The following is a 15,987-nucleotide window of genomic DNA, read 5'->3' as shown; positions in this document are numbered from 1 at the left end:
TACAGAGAAAGAGGGCAACTGGCATTAAACAAGCAAATAAAAAGTATGTCATCTTGAACTGTTTTGTTTTAAAACTACTTTGAGTGTATTCGTGGGGAGATAAACTATACAGACTAAAAACAGAGACATTAAATAAGATTAGATTATTTAAAATGTGGGAAAATCCACTACAGACAGGTAGATGCTGTGAGCTTTAATTATCCAGTCAGAAAAGATTATTTTAAAGTCATCAACTGACTCCAACTGCACAGATCTGAAAAAACCTGTGTGCAGAGGACAAGTCCACCAATACACAATTAGCTTGAATTTAAAAGGCCAATGAGAATGCACTATTCGGTTGACCTATACTAACTACTGACATACTATTAATCTGTGGCAAAACCCTGTCAAATTTGACTTATTGACTTGTTGACTTAATCTAACTCAAACTGCTTAGTTGTAACAGAAATTTTTAAGATGAATCTTGGCAGAGTGAGAGAGAGCTCGTTAAGCAGGCAGGTGTGAGCCTGGTTGCTATAGTGACTGCACCCAATGGCTCCCTACACACGGAAACAGACATGCACCTCACTTTTGATGCTTAAAATGAACAGAAAAGTCAGGCCGAAACAAATTGTTCCTAAATGAAAAGTACAAGTCGTATTGACAAAATTCTTTCACCGTAAGTGGCAGCAATGCCTAGTCTACTGAATTCTCAGTTTTCATGCCTGTGGAGTTTATTACATTGACGTGGTGACAGTGTAAAGACACCATGCTCTTCTGATTTTCAAACAAACCTTCTGAGCCATTTTAACATTAGAGTCTATGGAAGAGTTGGAGGGAGGAGGTTGTGCATTGGTGACATTGGTGACTGCACCCAATGGCTCCCTACACACACAGACAGACATGCGCCTCACTTTTGATGCTTAAAATGAACAGAAAAGTCAGGCCAAAACAAATCCTTCCCAAATGAAAAGTACAGGTCGTATTGACAAAATTCACCGTGAGCGCCAGCAATGTCCAGTCTACCAAATTCTCAGTTTTCATGCCGGTGGAGTTTATTATATTGACGTGGTGACAGTGTAAAGACAGCCTGTACTTCTGGTTTTCAAACGAACTTTTTGAGCCATTTTAACATTAGAGTCTATGGAAGAGTTGGAGGGAGGAGGCTGTGCATTGGTGACATTTATGAAAGAACCATAACACCCATTACTATAATAAACACATTGGATGAAAGAGGACAGCGATGGCTACGTTTTGAGGGTAAAATCAGACCAGTAGAGCAAACGCTGCGGACACAGCAGCAGTTTTAAAAAAGATTTTAAGATTAATTTTTTCGCTCCTCTCACTCTAGCAGGTCAGCTGTCTCACTCTAGCGGCAACATTCCGTCCCATACACACCCATTATAAACTCTGAAACGGCTGAAAAAACAACATGAAATTTAAACTGGAACTGAAGAAAAAGTATAATAGATATTGAAAAGATAAATACAAGTTGAATAGTTGAATGTCTTGTCTTCGTTTTAAAGTTTGAATGGTTGCTCTATGTCAATGTATGTGGAAGTAGTAAGAGTTTAAAAATGAGTAAGTTGGATGAGGATTTGAAGGGTCTCCCCATTGAAATACATGGGAAATTTTTGTTGAAAAAAGTTGAATAAAATTAAAAATATAAATGTTAAAAATGAGAAAAATAGAAGCACACCTTTCCAAAAGAAGAGGAATCTGATGGTGTTTGAATGGTTTTTTCTAAGTTGAGCGGTTTTGAAGGAGATAGTCGGCGAAAAACGTACGGAATAGGAAATAATAATAATAAAGATTACAACAACAATACTGTGAATGCTTTTACAAGCATTCACACTAATAACTAGAAAGTGCATTTTCTGAAGAAACTGCAGTGTGAATGCTTGAATCTGAATGTATGCACTGAAATGAATTAATTGCTGAATTTTAAATTAAAAAGTTTGAATGAAATAAAAAAACAAAAAACAACAGAATTTAACCTGAAAACAAAAGTGCAGAACTTATAATAGCTGACGTTTACACAGAAAAAGTTGGAAAATAGCTGAAAATGTTTTAAATGTAAATTAGAAAAACCTAAGTAATGAGAAAAGGAAATTTAGAGTCAGAAAACATCTGAATGAATATTAAAAGTTCATACTCTTTGAATCACTGATTGACTAAAATGTGATCCCTCCACTTGGATCCACACAGTTTAAAAAGTTTACATCTCTGAGCTTTCAAAGACACGGTGTTGGAAAGAGAAGAATGATGGCTACGTTTTGAGGGTAAAATGATGGCTGTAGAGCAAACACTCTGGACACAGAAGTCGTTCAAAGAGAAGTGTTTAAGATGAATCTTGGCAGAGTGAGACAGAGCTCGTTAGGCAGGCAGGTGTGAGCCTAGTTGCTGTATTGACTTCACCCAATGGCTCCATACACAGGCATACAGACATGCACCTCACTTTTGCTGCTTAAAATGAACAGAAAAGTCAGCCCCAAACAAATTCTTCCCAAATGAAAAGTACACGTTGTATCGACAAAATTCTTTCACCGTAAGCACCAGCAATGTCTAGTCTACATAATTCTCAGTTTTCATGCCTGTGGAGTTTATTATATGGACGTGGTGACAGTGTAAAGACAGCCTGTACTTCTGATTTTCAAGCGAACTTTCTTAGCCATTTTAACATTAGAGTCTATGGAAGAGTTGGAGGGAGGAGGCTGTGCATCGGTGACATTTATGAAAGAACCATAACACCTAGTACAATAGTAAACACACTGGATGAAAGAGGACAGCGATGGCTACGTTTTGAGGGTAAAATCATACCTGTAGAGCAAACGCTGTGGACACAGCAGCAGTTGAAAGAGAAGTGTTTAAGATGAATCTTGGCAGAGTGGCAGGCAGAGCTCGTTAGGCAGGCAGGTGTGACACGCACACAGACATGCCCCTCACTTTTGCTGCTTAAAATGAACAGAAAAGTCAGCCCGAAACAAATCGTTCCCAAATGAAAAGTACAGGTCGTATTGACAAAATTCTTTCACCGTGAGCGGCAGCAATGTCTGGTCTACTGAATTCTCAGTTTTCATGCCTGTGGAGTTTATTATATGGACGTGGTGACAGTGGAAAGACACCATGCTCTTCTGATTTTCAAATGAACCTTCTGAGCCATTTTAACATTAGAGTCTATGGAAGAGTTGGAGGGAGGAGGCTGTGCATTGGTGACATTTATGAAAGAACCATAACACCTATTACAATAGTAAACACATTGGATGAAAGAGGACAGCGATGGCTACGTTTTGAGGGTAAAATCATACCTGTAGAGCAAACGCTGCGGACACAGCAGCAGTTTTAAGAAAAGATTTTAAGATTAATTTTATCGCTCCTCTCACTCTAGCAGTTGAGCTGTCTCACTCTAGCCCCAACATTCCGTCCCATACACACCCATTATAAACTCTGAAACGGGTGAAAAAACATCATGAAACTTAAACTGGAACTGAAGAAAAAGTATAATAGATATTGAAAAGATAAATACAAGTTGAATAGTTGAATTTCTTGTCTTCGTTTTAAAGTTTGAATGGTGGCTCTATGTCAATGTATGTGGAAGTAGTAAGAGTTTAAAAATGAGTAAGTTGAATGAGGATTTGAAGGGTCTCCCCATTGAAATACATGGGAAATTTTTGTTGAAAAATAAATTAAATTGAATAAAATTAAAAATATAAATGTTAAAAATGAGAAAAATAGAAGCAGTCATGTCCAAAAGAAGAGGAATCTAATGGTGTTTGAATGGTTTTTCTAAGTTGAACGGTTTTGAAGGAGTAGGACTTCAAAAAACGTACGGAAGAATAAAATATAATAACTAGAAAGTGCATTTTCTGAAGAAACTGCAGTGTGAATGCTTGAATCTGAATGTATGCACTGAAATGAATTAATTGCTGAATTTTAAATTAAAAAGTTTGAATGAAATAAAAAACAAAACAAAAAACAGAATTTAACCTGAAAACAAAAGTGCAGAACTTATTATAGCTGACGTTTACACAGAAAAAGTTGGAAAATAGCTGAAAATGTTTTAAATGTAAATTAGAAAAACCTAAGTAATGAGAAAAAAAATTTAGAGTCAGAAAACATCTGAATGAATATTAAAAGTTCATACTCTTTGAATCACTGAATGACTAAAATGTGATCCCTCCAATTGGATCCACACAGTTTAAAATTTTTAAATGTTTGAGCTTTGAAAGACACAGTGTTGGAAAGAGAACAACGATGGCGACGTTTTGAGGGTAAAATGATAGCTGTAGAGCAAACACTGTGGACACAGCAGCAGTTGAAAGAGAAGTGTTTAAGATGAATCTTGGAAGAGTGGCAGGCAGAGCTCGTTAGGCAGGCAGGTGTGACACGCACACAGATATGCGCCTCACTTTTGATGCTTAAAATGAACAGAAAAGTCAGGCCGAAACAAATCGTTCCCAAATGAAAAGTACAGGTCGTATTGACAAAATTCTTTCACCGTGAGTGGTAGCAATGTCTGGTCTACTGAATTCTCAGTTTTCATGCCTGTGGAGTTTATTATATGGACGTGGTGACAGTGGAAAGACACCATGCTCTTCTGATTTTCAAACGAACCTCCTGAGCCATTTTAACATTAGAGTCTATGGAAGAGTTGGAGGGAGGAGGCTGTGCATTGGTGACATTTATGAAAGAACCATAACACCTAGTACAATAGTAAACACATTGGAAGAAAGAGGACAGCGATGGCTACGTTTTGAGGGTAAAATCAGACCTGTAGAGCAAACGCTGCGGACACAGCAGCAGTTTTAAAAAAGATTTTAAGATTAATTTTTTCGCTCCTCTCACTCTAGCAGGTCAGCTGTCTCACTCTAGCCCCAACATTCCGTCCCATACACACCCATTATAAACTCTGAAACGGGTGAAAAAACATCATGAAACTTAAACTGGAACTGAAGAAAAAGTATGACAGATATTGAAAAGATAAATACAAGTTGAATAGTTGAATGTCTTGGCTTCGTTTTAAATTTTGAATGGTGGCTCTATGTCAATGTATGTGGAAGTAGTTAGATTTGAAAAATGAGTAAGTTGAATGAGGATTTGAAGGGTCTCCCCATTGAAATACATGGGAAATTTTTGTTGAAAAAAGTTGAATAAAATTAAAAATATAAATGTTAAAAATGAGAAAAATAGAAGCAGTCATGTCCAAAAGAAGAGGAATCTAACGGTGTTTGAATGGTTTTTCTAAGTTGAACGGTTTTGAAGGAGATGGAGTACAAAAAACGTACGGAACATATAATAATAATAAACTAGAAAGTGCATTTTCTGAAGAAACTGCAGTGTGAATGCTTGAATCTGAATGTATGCACTGAAATGAATTAATTGCTGAATTTTGAGTTAAAAATTTTGAATGGGATAAAAAAACTGAATTTTTAACCTGAAAACCAAAGTGCTGAACTGCTAAAAGCTGACATTTACACAGAAGAAGTTGGAAAATAGCTGAAAATGTTTAAAGGTAAATGAGAAAAACCTAAGAAATGAGAAAATAAAATTTAGAGTCAGAAAACATCTGAATGAATATTAAAAGTTCATATTCTTTGAATCACTGAATGACTAAAATGTGATCCCTCCACTTGGATCCACACAGTTTAAAAAGTTTACATCTCTGAGCTTTCAAAGACACGGTGTTGGAAAGAGAAGAATGATGGCTACATTTTGAGGGTAAAATGATGGCTGTAGAGCAAACACTCTGGACACAGAAGTCGTTCAAAGAGAAGTGTTTAAGATGAATCTTGGCAGAGTGAGACAGAGCTCGTTAGGCAGGCAGGTGTGAGCCTAGTTGCTGTATTGACTTCACCCAATGGCTCCATACACAGGCATACAGACATGCACCTCACTTTTGCTGCTTAAAATGAACAGAAAAGTCAGCCCCAAACAAATTCTTCCCAAATGAAAAGTACACGTTGTATCGACAAAATTCTTTCACCGTAAGCACCAGCAATGTCTAGTCTACATAATTCTCAGTTTTCATGCCTGTGGAGTTTATTATATGGATGTGGTGACAGTGTAAAGACAGCCTGTACTTCTGATTTTCAAGCGAACTTTCTTAGCCATTTTAACATTAGAGTCTATGGAAGAGTTGGAGGGAGGAGGCTGTGCATCGGTGACATTTATGAAAGAACCATAACACCTAGTACAATAGTAAACACACTGGATGAAAGAGGACAGCGATGGCTACGTTTTGAGGGTAAAATCATACCTGTAGAGCAAACGCTGTGGACACAGCAGCAGTTGAAAGAGAAGTGTTTAAGATGAATCCTGGCAGAGTGGCAGGCAGAGCTCGTTAGGCAGGCAGGTGTGACACGCACACAGACATGCCCCTCACTTTTGCTGCTTAAAATGAACAGAAAAGTCAGCCCGAAACAAATCGTTCCCAAATGAAAAGTACAGGTCGTATTGACAAAATTCTTTCACCGTGAGCGGCAGCAATGTCTGGTCTACTGAATTCTCAGTTTTCATGGCTGTGGAGTTTATTATATGGACGTGGTGACAGTGGAAAGACACCATGCTCTTCTGATTTTCAAACGAACCTCCAGAGCCATTTTAACATTAGAGTCTATGGAAGAGTTGGAGGGAGGAGGCTGTGCATCGGTGACATTTATGAAAGAACCATAACACCTATTACTATAATAAACACATTGGATGAAAGAGGACAGCGGTGGCTACGTTTTGAGGGTAAAACCAGACCTGTAGAGCAAACGCTGCGGACACAGCAGCAGTTTTAAAAAAGATTTTAAGATTAATTATTTTGCTCCTCTCACTCTAGCAGTTGTGCTGTCTCACTCTAGCGCCAACATTCCGTCCCATACACACCCATTATAAACTCTGAAACGGGTGAAAAAACATCATGAAACTTAAACTGGAACTGAAGAAAAAGTATAATAGATATTGAAAAGATAAATACAAGTTGAATAGTTGAATGTCTTGTCTTCGTTTTAAAGTTTGAATGGTTGCTCTATGTCAATGTATGTGGAAGTAGTAAGAGTTTAAAAATGAGTAAGTTGAATGAGGATTTGAAGGGTCTCCCCATTGAAATACATGGGAAATTTTTGTTGAAAAAAGTTGAATAAAATTAAAAATATAAATGTTAAAAATGAGAAAAATAGAAGCAGTCATGTCCAAAAGAAGAGGAATCTAACGGTGTTTGAATGGTTTTTCTAAGTTGAACGGTTTTGAAGGAGTAGGAGTACAAAAAACGTACGGAATAGATAATAAAATATAATAATAAAGAAACAGAAGAACAATACTGTGAATGCTTTTACAAGCATTCACACTAATAAAATAGAATAAAGATGTAGAAGAACAATACTGTGAATGCTTTGACAAGCATTCACACTAATTACATGAGTGCGTTCATGCAATATGGAATAACATAAAAAAAACCCTTGCAGGCTGCAGCTCATGTGGGCATGCTGTCCAGACTTGTGGTCAGTCTTCCACATATTTTATAATCTTTAATGAATCGGTTTTGAAGTCATTCATTTGAGGGTGTGTGTGTGCGTGCGTGCGTGTGTGTGTTTGTATCACAGAGATGCTGCTAATGATGTTGTACTTCATTGTGTTCATTTGATCCCACCCACCAAGTAGATAAATAGATACATACACACATACATATACAATATCGGGCTATGAAAACGATGGAAAAGTTCAGTCGATAAGACAGCGAGAGAAGCTGTGAGATATGCAGAAACAGAGAGACAGCCCCTTCATTATTCATCTGCTCATTTCACTGCAGTAGATCCAGCAGGGGGAGGTGTTGCGATATATGGTTGGTTTTCTGCCTGTCTGTTGAAAGAAGCCAGTCAACTATATAATCTCATTCACACTTACAAACAAATGCGAACAACTTTTTCTTCACACCTGAGAAGCATTCCTCAAACAAAGGAATATAAAGCCTGCATGACATCCCTAATAGAGTAATCTGATACTGAATAGAGAGCTTATGTGTCTGTTCTGTCTCTCTATAGGCCAGAAAAATATATCACTCAGTCTTCTTTCTTTAGTGTGCAAATCTGACTCACTTGGCTGGAGGAAAGGCAAATGTGGAGCAGAATGGCAAAAAGACCTGTTCAAAACCATGAAATGTCTCCCCTCACCTGGGAGGTTCTGACATTTTGCCCGAATGAAAGCAGGAAGTGAGGGACACGGATGTCAGGATGAAACAAAACAAAGACAGAACTGCATATCTTTATCAAACAGAGTGTGATTGTTGTGTCAAATGGGCAACCACTATCACAGAAAAAAAAAAAAAGAATTATCCAAGGTACTGATAAAATATTTTTAGGCCTTTTCTATTTATTGTGATTCAGCTATGCATGAAATATCACACATACAAATACAGCAGTTTAATGAAATTACTACAAGCTAACTGACCCACTGACCCTGAAGTTTACTTTTGTGCCCTCTTGGGATTTGTAGCTTGAATCACTTGCCTGATTTGGCTGGATATGAACCAGCTTGGGATGAAATACGACACGAATTAAAAAGCAGAAAATATGTGGTTCATGTATAAACCACATTTGTATCTGTATCTTTGGAATTCCTAAATATTCGAAACAGATAAAACAAGTCAATGTCTCATTAACCTTTTGTTGTATGTACACTAACTTCTACATTCATTCAAGTGTTTATTGCAAATATTTTTCTTGAGTTAAAAGAAAGCCACTTGCAAGTTTACAGTTAAATTAATTAACAGATTAGTAAATGATTAGTAATTTTCCAGCTATTACAAATTGTTGTTCTACCCTTTCTAAAATTTCAAAGCAGACATGCTGTTGCTACAGTAAATGAAATTAGTTTAGAAGTTATGATTTGTTTCATTTGGAGTAAAGGTGACATTTTAGTTCCCTGCTTATTTTTTTCCCTTTTACATCTGTTGAGGCTATTATATAATGTAAGAATCCGTTCACACACACCTACACAAACACATACATAGTCTGTTAGGAAGATTATGATGTGATACACAATAAATGAACTTTTGCCATTACATCAAAATCACAATAATAATAATAATAATAACAATGGATTGGATTTATATAGCGCTTTTCAAGGCACCCAAAGCGCTTTACAATTCCACTATTCATTCACTCTCGCATTCACACACTGGTGGAGGCAAGGTACAGTTGTAGCCACAGACTGGGGCAGACTGACAGAAGCGAGGCTGCCATATCGCGCCATCGGCCCCTCTGGCCAACACCAGTAGGCGGTAGGGTAAAGTGTCTTGCCCAAGGACACAACGACTGGGACAGAGAGCCCGGGGCTCTAACCGGCGACCTTCCGGATACAGATCCGCTTCCCAACCCCCTGAGTCACGGTCGCCCCAACAACAAACAAGAAGCAGCTCATTTCTCACGGGTGGGCATTTTGAAGGCTGATATGAAGTCTCATTTCTTTACTAAATTATTAACACATAGCCAAGGCACTTGCAGGCCATAGTGTGTCTTGGGTAACAGCTATTATTCATTTTGTGGCTGGCCACATGAATTATATTTTTAGCACTTAATGAATTATTGTTGCATTCCAAAACATTCGGCAGTATCAAGCCTCGCTCTCTCTCTCTCTCTCTCTCTCTCCATCTTTGCTGCTTTGCAGTTCCAAATCAGATTTCAAAGTGAATCCTAAAATTCTGCTTTTAAGTGTAATTTGTTTATTTACTTTTTTAATATGATGGTAAGCACATGTATAAACCTATTTTTAATATTTTCAACCAGTCAATAACTTTCATTAGATTTCTTTCGTTCTTGCTTGCTTAACCCTTTCATGCGTAGTGGTCACCACAGTGGACAGCTATTCAAAGGCTCTTCTTGTATTTGTGTCAGTGTTGATGGTATACTTGCACATAAACCACTACATTGGACACTGATGTGTCACTCCATACCCTGCCACCCACTTTTCAGCCAGTGTACGTACACAAAAATGTATTTTTTAAATTGAAATTCAAATTTTCAAAATGTTCAAAAAATTTGTTGCCTTTTTGCCTTTTTTGCCTAAAGATAAATAAAATGCTTAAGAAAAAAATCCTGATTGAGGTTGTCATAATTCATGTACGAAAGGTTAATATTTATTTTTATATGGACAAATATGTAACATGAAACACTAATTTCAATTTCAATTTAAAGGAAAGCCAGTGACCTTAAATTCTTATGGTGTTACTGTGTCCGGCTTTAAAAAACAACAACAAAAAAAAACAAAACAATACCAGATGTTCTTCTTATACTCTGTAGGCAGTCAATAGATCCACAAATACAGCAGGTTTATACAGGTAATTTTTTTATCTTTATACTTATTCCTCATTCTACAATTATATCATATGTTAGAGCCTGCATGAATTTCATTCATTATGTTTACTTCATGTAAGATTCTTTGACAAATCCACCTTCAGCATGAATGCAGTGACATTTCCAAAGGTGAAGGTTTTTTGTGTTTTTTACTGTTAAAATAGTATCGCTTCGGTAGATAGAAGATTACTCCAGTCACCAGCAGTTTCCATGGAAGGTGGTAACAAGTCTGCAAATACTTGGTAACTACTTGCACTAGTGAAATTATTAATATCACAAGATTAAATGACAAGACATTCATGTTCGTTACTAAGACTAAAAGTAAAAGCATTAAAAAGGTCATACAGATATGTTACACAAGACAGTTTATAAGGTGTGTTGAAAAAAATATATAATGACCTTATTAAAGACAATCTTTAAGTGTTTAAAATGGTCCCTATTTGTTTCGTTTTTTATTTAACCTTTATTTGACTAGGAAACTATCACTCTTAAGACCTTTTGCAAGGTTGTTCTGGTCAAGATAACAACAGTTGCAATCAACAAAGGTCTAATGCCTGAAGAAAGGGTAATAATAATGAGGCAGGGCATTTACAGCCTGAAGTAACTGCATTCAAATCACTTAGAATCACCTATCCTTCATTTAGCGGCACCAGTTCTTAAGCCATGTTATCATAGCAAATGTCAGCAAAATAAATAAACCACCACAAAAAGGAAAGGAAGGGAGTGCAAGAAGCAAATGAAGAATATATTTTGTGGTATAAAAGTATGGTATAAGTTTTAAAATGAAAAAAAAATTTAACTAAAATATGTTCTTTACTTCAGCGTAATATATCTGTCAGGTTCGGATCCACACGTTATCTGATAGTGTGGCTGACAAACTTGGGTAATTTTAAGTTTCTGTGTAATGAAGATTTATTTAATTGAGTGCAGCAAATATAATCACATTAAATGCAAATTCTATGACGCCTTAAATTAATCAAAACCTTTTTTACTCTTAAAAGTAATTATAAAAGTTGGAATATGGAATTGCTCACCTTACTTGAAAGCAGTTAAGTGTATTATGTCATGGCCACCCATCCTATCTCTTTAAGTGGATTTTTCCAGTCTGTCAAACAGGACAATTTGCTCTCAGATTCCAATATTGTTAAACCAGGTGAGCAAAGAAACAACTGCTAAAGGGCACTTTGTTCATATCTCTGAGACACCAGCTGTGCTCTGAAAAACTGGTATTTTGACACTCTGGCAATAAAAATGGATTACCATGGCAGTCCAGACTTGTCATTTTGTTACAATTGAACTTTTTGGATTGTCAGCTTTGCTACCTTGAACTTGGTTGCCTATTGTCACTACCTCCCCAACTAAAAGCAATTCAGTCTAAAAATCATTTTATGGAATTGTTAAATAATCAAAATTATCTTCACAAAAAAACCCCAACAAATTCGGTTACATGAATAAAAGCAAAAGGAAACTGAAACTGAAGAAGATATTTAAATGTATTCTCTTCTGAAGGTACAGTATTTTGTGCACTGAATCTCAAGTGCACTGTAGGTTAAGATCTGATTGACACAGCATCAGATATATCATTGGCAGGGCAAAGTAAGACCACTGTTATCTCATATACCCCACTGACACTTCCTTGCTGTCGTGTAGTCATCCAATGATTTTTAGATTCAACCTTACTGCCAGATGGAAGCAACAAGGGAGGCATGGGTGAAGTAGGGGACAGCAAGACAGAGGAAGGGATGAGCATGAGCAATTATGTAGGGAATGTTAGAGACAACACAAAAGAAGAGGGAGGGTGAAAAATCCAATAGGCCTTTTGAATGCGCTCCAGAAAATGCATTAAGGAGTTACTTCGATAAATCTATTATGCCTCACAGGATGTGGCTGCTTTTTTGCTCTAAATCAAATCATGCATCCAGGTAATAGTTCTCATATTAGAAAAACAACCTCCGTCTTCTATGTCTTGAATGCTGGCTCACCCTGTTCCATCTGTCTGAGATAGGGGATGGTTAAAGTGAAAGGCGAGGGATGAAGTATTGATGAGATGATGATGTTTATAATGTTGATAATGCAATACACTCCACGAGGAGGGTTCCAGCATTGTGTTTCTGAGATGAAGTGAGTTGTAATAAAGCCAAAACAACAAGGACAGCAGCATAATTGGCAACAGTGATGATGATGACGTGATTACCTTGATTTACAATTGCAAAATTTACTGATTGTGCTTCTGTGTTTCTGCACTGCACTTCCACACTTTTATGTAGGCCATTCAATACAGTGCCAATAATCTACTGAGTATCACTACTGGTGTCTAGAAAGGAGACGAATTTGCCATTGGACCGTGATAATGTAATACTAAATCTTCTATAAGTTACGATTTACATTTTTTTAAAAGTTAATACAGCTTAATTTATAGTTTTGAAAGAAATATAGTACATAACACAATGCAACATAATTTACACCATACTGCAGGCAGGCCACATTAGTTCTCATTCGTTCTGCTACAAGTAAGAAAAATGACTGTGCCATAGCAAATGAATTACTCAAACCTTCAATGTGTGAAGCCCAAATTGACCTTTACATGGAGCCTATCAAAGGGGAGCACTGCATAATTGAAAATCCTTAAAAAATAAATGGACACCGAATCTCATCAACTTCAATGTAGAACATCAACAGCAGTGAACTCATAAAGTGTCTCTACATTTTGATTTGTGTTCAGGTATTCAGTTTGATCAAGTTTCATTCCTCGCCCACAAATTAACATTTCAGTTACTCCTGCCACACTAGACTAGCTGCACAAAAGCAACTAAGCAGATAAGGTGAAATAAATCTAAAAGTCTACACGTCAATCACATCTAGATGATTTGATTTTACATCTACTGTGGTGGTTTACAAGGCAAAATGACCAAAATGTGACATTGTCTAAAAATGTATGGACCCAGCTAAACATGTATTTAGCCTCTTTGTCAGGATATCATTATAAAATTATATGTACTACTTTTAGTACTGTAAATTCTTACATCAAGATGTTTCGTACTACAATTATAAACACTCACTTTGCTAAAAGATTGGACCACCTTTTGCCTTCAGAACTTCTTTAATTCTTCAACAAGTGTTTAACATGATCTCAATCTGGTTTTCTACTGGACTAAGCTCTAGAGGCAAGGGACATAATTGGCATATTCAAGATATTAGTGTGAGATGATCTGATATTGTCTGAGTAGGCTACATCTTTCCAATTTTTGATTGTCCAATTTTGTTGAACCTGTGTGACTTGTAGCTTCAGTGGCTCCATGTGTGATCTTCTAATGTTGTAGACCATCTGCTTTAAGGTTTGATATGTTGTGCATTTAAAGGTTCTCTACTGTATACCGTGGTTGTAACAAGTGGTTATTTGGGCTACTATTGCCTTCCTGTCAGCTCAAAGCAGTCTGACCATTCTTCTCTGATCTCTGGCATCAACAACAATAAGGCTTTTTTGCCCGGTAAAGTGACACTCACTTCACTTTCTTCTCTTTCTCTTTTCAGACCATTCTCTGTGTGGAAAAATCTCAGCAGATCTGCAGTTTCTAAAATACTCAGACCAGCCCTTCTGGCACCAACAACCATGCCATGTTCAAAGTCATTTAAATCACCTTTCTTCCACATTCTGATGCTGGGATTGAACTTTTGCAGGATGTTGAGTTACTGCCATGCAACGGGGATATTAGATATTTTTGTTACCCAGCAAAGCGAGTGTACAGCTAAAATATAACTTCATCTTTCTCACTATGTCTTCTATATCTCTCCTCTGAATTAGCCTAAACCATGAACACTGTGGTGTCTTTGACAAACTTTGAAAGCACTCGTGGATTAAATCAAATATTGTTTAAGTGTACACTGTGTCTCTATGACCTTGGTTCTTTAAACCCATCTCTGCAAATATTCAAAAATGTGAAAGGCTCACAAAAGAAAGTGAAGACTTTTGATGCCATCACAGAATACCTCCTGGAGCTGTTCCATTTGCTTGCTCAATAATGTGACAGCTCTCAGTGGGACTTTCTTGGGAAACTGGTAATTCTTTGGGTTTCGATCGCTCAACATTTTTATCACAGAAACAAATTTGGGTATAAAACACTGTTTGTTTGTTTTCTCTACAGAGACTACAAAGTCAGTCCCCCAATCTCAAATATGAGGAACTATAACCGTGATGACATCATTGTCACTGGCCTAATTTTAGGGCATATTTCTTAAGGTTAATAAATATTAGAAATTGATTTCAGACAAGGTCACATTTAATGATTTTATGGTGAAATCAATATTCAGTGTCATTACACGGCATGGCTCTGTGGATGCTTTCACACAAGGTAGGGTTTTTTGTTTTGTTTTTTACAGTTAATACAGTGTATTATGTGTAATTTAGAAAGCAATATAAGTTTAAGAGGTTTTTATTACAATAATGTGACAGTTTATTATGCTGGACTGTCTATATATTTGTGCAAAGAAGCACTGATTTGAACAGTCAGTGTTCTGCCTGGATTTTTTAACAGTACAGTTAGTATTTTGTTCAGGTTATTTGATAGAAACAAGAATACTGTGCTCATAAATAAACATATAATAGCATGTAATTACATCTTCCAAAAAAAACCAGATGCATTCCCATAAACTTATAATTACATTATTAAAAATACATAAGAGCGGGTTTGTGGTTTGTGAAAGCCACCAAGTTCCCTCACCATATTTGAATACAGTGGCCAGGAAGGACATCTTTCTTCCAACTAATGGGGTCTTACATATGTGGCTAGAGACCAAATAAGTAGTACCCAAAGGCAGAGGAGAGAACATATGTGCTTGCTTGCTGTGGAGGGACATTTAAATTTGTGCTTGCGCCATCAGAATCAAGACATGAAGGTTCATTCCTAGGTTGTATCAGTGGAGAAAGAGTCCCCCTGATCAGCAAAATTAAAACACAAAGGAAACAGGTAAAGCAACCGGCATCTTAATAAAATGTCATCATCTTCCTCTTCAAATCAAGCTTCAATCTCATAAAGTCTCAAACAAAAATGTGCATAAAAATGCTTATGTATTCTTAATATTTTCACACGTACTTATTGTTTGCTGATTAGATATGTGACCCTCCTGACAAAACCCAGCTTAACAACAACATTGGCTGGTTACAGTGTTGCCAACTCCTCGGTAAGGAAAATCGTCTAGAAGTCGATGTCATCGCCCAATTTGCATAATTGGTCATGCTTATGTAATTGTAACCAGACATAAAGTAAGTAAAAAACACCCTAAATGCATTTAGAATATATTTAGAACTACAAATGAAATTTATTTTAGCAATTATTGTGGTTTTTTTAATGCCACAATTCCAACCCTCCTCCAACACCGGGCTGGGACCGGTGTTGTGCCAAAAAGTGATTGTCTGCCAAAAACTGATTTCCAGTGTTTCTGTGTATTTTTTATGTGTAATATCTTTACGTATGTTCGTAAATAGACTTCGGTGAATAGGGTTTACAAAGGGGTTATATAGAGAATTAAAAAATTATCCGTTTTTCAAGTATCTTTACAACTCTGTGTTATTGTACTTACATTATAACCAGTCCGGTCCTTTATCCCCACTTAAAATAATTTTACAGAACTATTGTAATATTTGCTGCCATTTCTGCTGTCCTCTTGGCCCACTTAC

At 36.7% G+C, this 15,987-nt stretch overlaps 1 long non-coding RNA gene across 1 annotated transcript in view; it reads right to left on the bottom strand.

The window, feature by feature from the left end:
• The window catches only part of LOC146510207 (uncharacterized), a 309,640-nt gene that overhangs the window by 91,329 nt on the left and 202,324 nt on the right, over nucleotides 1-15,987 (bottom strand). The gene's annotated exons all lie outside the window — the stretch shown is intronic.

Source organism: Neolamprologus multifasciatus, chromosome 10 (genome assembly GCF_963576455.1).
Source record: "Neolamprologus multifasciatus chromosome 10, fNeoMul1.2, whole genome shotgun sequence".
NCBI lineage: Eukaryota > Metazoa > Chordata > Actinopteri > Cichliformes > Cichlidae > Neolamprologus > Neolamprologus multifasciatus.
The sequence above is the reverse complement of the archived record's forward strand: the minus strand, read 5'-3'. Positions and strand labels throughout refer to the sequence as shown.